The 7,176-nt window shown below is 35.2% G+C and overlaps 1 pseudogene; it reads left to right on the top strand.

Moving 5' to 3' along the window:
- Positions 1-523: 523 nt before the first annotated feature.
- LOC101574640 overlaps positions 524-7,176 on the top strand; it is a 7,673-nt pseudogene continuing 1,020 nt past the window's right edge.

Genomic DNA, 7,176 nt, shown 5'->3' with positions numbered 1-7,176 from the left:
AGCAATTAACCACTAAGAAGAATATATGCAGTGTATTATTTGTTGAAACTGTACTTCCGATTTGATTTGAAACTGTCTCATTGCTGTTTATCAATAAAACTTTGAAAAAAATTTTAAAAAACCTAAGAAAATCTAAAAAAAAGAAAGAAATATGAATTTCACAGTATTTGTTGAATACATAGTGTTGTCTTCCAACCAGTTATTCATATTACCAGATGTATGCATGTAAAATTGGCAGAAGAAAGAAATGTATAGGAAATTAAGAAGAAAAAAAGTACAAACAATTGAAAAAAGACTGCCAAATAGCTCAGTGGATTAAAGCACCTGCAAGCAGGCGCTGGGGCCGGAGTTCCATCCCCAGGCCTGTGCTGCTGGCCCCGCCCCCAGTGCAGCACTGAGATGGTAATCGATACTGGGTGTGATGGCGCATGCCTGTAATGCCAGCTCTTGGGAGCTTGTAAACAGTCCGATCTAATAATGAGACCCTGAACGCCCTGTAGACCCTCCCCTAAAATACAAAAAAAATAAAAAGAAAACAGAGAGAGAACAAATTAAGTATTATCTGCTCCTTTCCATAGACCAGAAGAAATGCACAGTATAGTAGTCCAAACCATCTGCTTGCAAGAATAGATAAATCTCTTTCCCCCATCTTGAAATAAAAATACTTTTTGAGCTAGAGCCTAACTGAAAAGACAAAACTTGTTTTGGTGGTCTTGGAGACCACTGGAAGGGAGCCAATCTAGCCTCACTGTCATTATGACTTAAAATGTGGAATTAGTGGTTGGGTTTGGTGGCTTAAACCTGTCATCCCAGCACTCTGGATACAGAAGCCTCTCCATGAATTTGAGGCCAGCCTGAACTAGAAAGTGAGACCCTATCTCAAAGAGAAAAAAAAATAAAATAAAAAAGGAAGGAAGGAGGGAAGAAAGGTAGGTAAGTTACAGGAAAGTAGCTCAGAGGCATAAATACTTGCCTAGGAAGCACAAGCTCCTGAGTTCAATCCCTGGAATAAATAAAAAAAAGAAGAAAAAGGAAAAGGAAAACTCTATGGACTAGGCAAGAATCAGCAGACCTGTGTTCTTGCTCCTCCTGTGTTTAGAGTGCCAGAGCTTTGAGGAAGTGGAAGGACCCAAGAATGGGCAGAATTTGAAGCCAGCTCCAGAAAGACCTACACATGCAAAAGAGGTGCTCTTTATCTTTTCTCAGGAAATCATTACCTGATTTAAAGCCAAGCACTGACACAATCAGAACTCTACAGACTATTTCGATGGAACAGAGAAGCACTAATAAAACCGTGCTAGGATAAAAGACGTGTGTGTGCATTTTCAGCACATTTTAGTTGGATATGGAAATATTTGTTTATGTAATCATTAAGTGACTTCAGTGGTTTTTTTCTGTCAGTGCACATAGAATCATACTTACCTCTTCTGAATATGGAACATTTGCGAAAGTGTGATTTAATTTGCTGATCCTTAAAAGAAAAAATATTTGGGCAAATAAAAATCTAATTCTTTTGGCCAGAATTACCCTTTGTTCTCTTGTCTGATCTAAGAATCAAACAAATTGTCAGGGTAATCCTTATGGGATTTTCATAGCATGGTGGGTTTTCACCTCAGTACTACCCTGAAAGAAAGCTGTTTGAAAAGGAAATTTGAAATGTCTCTCAAAAGAGAAATGTTTTTCCTTGGCTAAATGTCAAGTCACAAACTGGTTTCTTATTTTTGGATTTCCAAGGCACAGGTATTGGAAAAATTTTTTACAATATCTCTATCTGGAAAGCAAAAATAGGATACAAGCTATAAATTATATATTGATAAACTCTCAAACATGCGTTTTATTGCAGTTGAATTTTGTAACATATACTTTTATTTCCTCTTCAAATCTGCTTCATTTAACTTCAAGTGTACAATATTTAACTATTTGATTACAATTCCTAAAGAAGATGTACTGACAATTTAGTTTCAAATAGAAAATTTAAAGATTTTTTATATTATGTGAATTGATTAATAAAAGTTATTTACATTTTATTGGTGCGATGTGGTGCTTTCATACAGAAAGTTTAATTAACCTAAGTAATGTATTCGTTACTTCATCAACTTACCACTTTTCATCAGGGAGTTTAAATTTATTTTAGAAACTTTAAAATATATAATTTTATTAAATGTCACCACAGTACAGTAGCATGTATCATTAAAACTTACTCTCTCACCAAGCTGAAGCTTCAAAACTTTTGGGTAAAATTTTCCCTTTCCCTTCCCTTCCACCCCTCAGCTCTGGCAACAATCTCTGTACATCTTCTATGAGTTCAACTATTTTAGATTTTATACTGGTTCTAATTCACTGAGCATATTATCTTCCCATTTTGTGCATGTTTTAAAATTTTTAATGCAATAAAAATAACAAAACCAAAACTATTGGAAATGATACTGAATTTCACCCAAATGACAGGAATACAACAATGGTTGTTATATTGCATATTGTTGTCTTCAAATTAGTGCATGTTGTTATTAGTGATGAAACTTAGAATTTCCTTCTTTTACAGCTAGTGCAGTACTGCACTGTGTATATGGTATTTTTATTCATTAATAAATCAGTAAGCACACATACATTTTGATTACTTATGTTGTAACTTAAGAATAATGTTGAGGTATATATGGAAATACAAATACTTTTTCAACATGTCAACTTCAATTCCTTTGAATATATACACAGAAGTGGGCTTCCTGGATTACTGTAATTCTTGAGGCATTACCATACTATTATCTGAAGTTTCTGTATTAATTTAAATAACATCGAGAGGTCAAAAAGATTCCAGTCTCTCCACATCCTCACTAACACTTATATTTTTTTGTTTTGTTTTGTTTTTGGCTTTCTGTTGTTGTTGCTGCTGCTACTGTACCAGGAATAAAACTCAGGTTCTTGTGCTTGCCAGGTAGGAACTGTGCTACTGAGCTATATCCCTGGCCCAAAACTTGTTATTGTATTTTGAAAAAAAAATTACTGTTCTAATAGGTGAAGTGTTATAATGAAATGACGTCTTAATTTGCTTTTTGCTGAACATTAGAAATGTTGAAAAATTTTACGTATTTATTGCCAATATCTTCTTTTGAGAAATGTCTATTCAGATCTTTTGTTCAACTGTAATTGGAGTATTTGTTCTCATGCTTTTGATTTGTTTGAATTCTTAAAGAAGTTGAATCATATTTTCTCTTGTTCTGTGTGTTGTATCTTTGCTTGATGATCTTTCTATTTATTTCAATGAAATTTTCTCTATATTTTCTTTTATTTCCTGTGTTTTTGGAGCCTTACTCAAGAAACCAGTGACCAGACCAATGTCATCAAGCTTTTCCTCATCTTTTCTTCACAGAGCTTTATCATTTTGGGTCCTTTGTAAAGTGAAAAGATAATATTTGTAAACCCTTTATTTATGAAAGTACCCATGATATTCAGTTATTGAGTCTTCAAAGATCTCATCACCCTTACATATTTCTTATCATGTGTAATCCTGTCCTGTTTTGTGTGGACTGGGCATTTTTTGTTGCTGTTTGTTTTGTTTTGTTTTTTTTTTATTTTAGGGAAGGGTTTACAGGGTGTTCAGAGTCTTGCTACTAGATTGGACTCTGTAATGATCTGCCTGTTTACAGTCTCCCAAGAGCTGGGATTACAGGAGTGCACTACCATGCCCTGGACTGGATATTTGGACTCACACCTAACAAAACATAGCAGGCAATGTCTTTTTGTGGGATTCAATTATTAAAAGACTGACTTCTGACTGAGTTCTTTAAGTCTCTTTTGAATTAGTCCCCCAGTGGGATAAGGGCTGCCAGGTCGTAATACACCTGTGGAGACACCTATAAATCAAAAAAGCTCAGCAAAAAAACACATAAGTTTGACTTAAAGTGAATTGCATCATTTTCTAGTTGTATTTTAACATAATACCTTCAATATCATTAAGAGCTGGACTGACATCTCATGAGATAATTTGAGTCAGAGTTACTTAAATTGTGCCAAAATTCTTGGATCATAGATAATTTAAGGTGTATGATTTCTTTACCTGGTAAATTCAGGCTAAAGCATTACAGCAAGTAGGTAATGAATACTCTGACCTCTATCATTAGACACTTTTCAATTATCATACTGTTTTTTCTTAACAGTATTTTGTTTTGTTTTGTATTTTTGTATCAGAAATAGAGTATGGCCCATGGGTCCATACTAAGGTTTGATTATCAAAGAGATCTAATACTATTCAAAAAATCTTCTAAAGTTTTGTTTCTATCTTACATGACAAACAAATAGGTGTTCTTCAATCACATTCTTGGTCTTTGCCCATATAGAAGAAGGTGTCAGTACTCACAGATCATGAGCTTCCCTTTTGCATGTAACAGTCTCTTCTGCATTTATGCTGTCTGTGTGATGAGCTTTGGACATTTACAAAGAAGGGATGTCCTGAGTGTCACAGGCAGGACAAATTTGAAGCAACTGGTGCATCCTCCTCACACACTGTCTCTCAACATTCACTGGCTTGTAATGGAGAGGAAATGTAAGCCCCATAGATGCAACCTGGAGTCCTAGTTAACATATTTTTTGGTGGTATCAGAGATGGAACTCAGGACCTTGTGCTTGCCAAGAAAGTACTTATTACACTATCTCCCTGGCCCCTTTTCTGTTTTGTATTTATTATTATTATTATTATTATTATTATTTATTATTATTATTATTTAATATATTTGGTACAATGTTTCACTACAGAGCTCAGACTCATAGTGATCCTTATGTTTTCGGCCACCCCAGCACTGGGATTATCTGTGTGCAGCACCAAGCTGTCTTGGTGGCCAGCTTAGCGCATCCAGGGACTGGGCTGGGCTGGGCTGGGCTGTGGTGCCAGGGATCAAACTCTGGTTCTGGTGCTTACCTAAGCAGGTGCTTAGTCTGCTGAGCTATGTCACTGACCCATTTACTTCTTTTTAGAAAACTTCCTAACTTGCAAGTAACTTGTCACAAAGAAAATCACATTTACCTTTATTATTTTGAGTAACATCACCCCTTGTCCCAACTTTACTTCAATCTTTCAAAGAAGAAGTACCCTTTGAAAGATATGTCATATTTTATTAATATACCCATCAATTCATGGATAATTGTTATTTCTACTTTTTAAATAGCATGAATAATTCTAATAGCACTTTTGGGCTCCTAATAACATTGTTGAACAGGTTTTATTGTGAATGTTGGGTTTTTTTATTTATATAGGTATAAACTGTGAGTTGAATTTGAATGTCATATTTTAACCCTATTTCACACTTTGAGAAATTGGCAGATTGTTTTCCAATATAACTGTACCACTTTACATTGGCAAAAGAAATATATGAAATGTCCCCATTTTCATCCTTTTCAGAACTTTTATTTGTCTTTTTATGTTACAACCATTCTGTGTGTAAACTTGTATGTAATACTCAAACTTTTTAAAATTTTACTTCATATTTTTTGTATTTTACTTTCCTATACATTATCAACATCACAAAACATTACAGCTAATATTACCAAAGTTTTAAGTATTCATAAATGACAATTTCAAAAAATTATTTTAGTACACTATGATATTTCAATACATGCATACAAATGAGTATTTATCAGATCAGGGTGATTAGCATATATACCATCTCAGAGATGTATGATTTTTTTTAGCTAGAAGCATTGAAAATCTGCTCTATTGGACTATTTTGAAATACAATCAGTTGCCACTATGATTAAATTCCTGGGCTACAGAACATTAACATTTATTTTACTGACCTAAATGCATTGCTTGTTTTCTCCTCTGTACTCCTACCTTCCCCCACAGTGATAGCTGAGATTCTATTATCTGATAACGACTATCCTACTATTAACTTTTGTGAGATCGATTGTACCTTCCACATATATTTAAGAGGATGCTCTTCCTGGCATCTTTTATTTAGCATATCACCCTCCAGTTCCACATAGCCTCAATTGACAGGACTTCGTGTTATAAGTTTTGCAAAATAGCATTCCATTGTGTATAACGTTTTCTTTATCCATTCACCAGTTGATAGACACTCAGATTGCTTCTTTTGTGGTTGTTATAAGTAGTGCCTGCATGAGCACTGAGTATAGATGTCTCTTTGACCAAGTATTTTCTTACCTTTATAAATTATGCTTTATGTATAGATGTCCCCCAAAACTTCAGGAGCTCAGAGTTGTGGTTTCTGCGAGGTGATGGGATCATGGGGTGTGATACTTATCAGTGAATTAGTCCAGTGATGAGTTAATAGCTACATGTGATATTAGCAGGTGAAGCCTGCTTAGAGGAAGTTGATCACTAGCGGTGTAGCCTGCAAGGGGATTTCCCTATGTATCCCCTTTGTTTCTTGCTGCTTCCTGCCTGGGATACAATGGACTGTTTGTCCTCTGCCATATCCCTGTGTCATGTCCCCCGTATCTTGGTAACACCTAACTATGGACTGAAAACTCTGCAAAATGTGAGCCTAGTGGATGTTTCCTCTTCACAGTTGAGCATGTTGGGTATCATGTCTCAGGAATGAGAAAGCAGCAAAGACAGATTTGTACCAAGAAGCTATTGCTACTTTTATATCTAGGTTTTTTGACAAACTGGCATACTATTTTCCATACTGATTCTTTTAACTTTCTTTCCTATTAACAGTTCTGCTTTCACTACATCCTTACCAACATCCTGCAGACATGAAAGAAAGCAGAGTAGGCAAGAACAAGAAAAGGATCTGGACTGTGTGCTTTTGATTCGCTTAGGAGTGTTTGCTTTTCCTATTCAATTCTAGAAATACAGTGAATTGGAAGTAGTGATTAGTGATACTTAGAATAGATTTTAGAGCATAGTTCTAGGAAATGTGCATTGTAATTCCATGTCACTTTATTGAAGCTGTAAGTTTTATTGTTTTTGCTTGCTTCTTTAGATGGGAAAATAATATAGTGCTGGTATCAGTGCAAGTTTGGTTACATTATGAAGGTGTTATTGATGATGTACTAAATTTGGACATGATACGGAGAAGTATAGACTGTTAAACTGAACAAGATATGGTTCTTCGTGGCCATGCAAGACTTACATGTGACTATGGGGGAAAAAGCTGAAAAAGTCCCAGAAGAAGAAGAGGAGGAGGAGGAAGAGGAGGGGGGAGGAGGAGGAGGAGG

The sequence above is a fragment of the Octodon degus genome, unplaced genomic scaffold, assembly GCF_000260255.1.
Source record: "Octodon degus isolate 3935 unplaced genomic scaffold, OctDeg1.0 scaffold00308, whole genome shotgun sequence".
In the NCBI taxonomy this organism is placed as follows: domain Eukaryota; kingdom Metazoa; phylum Chordata; class Mammalia; order Rodentia; family Octodontidae; genus Octodon; species Octodon degus.
This window is presented reverse-complemented; position numbering and strand designations above follow the sequence as displayed.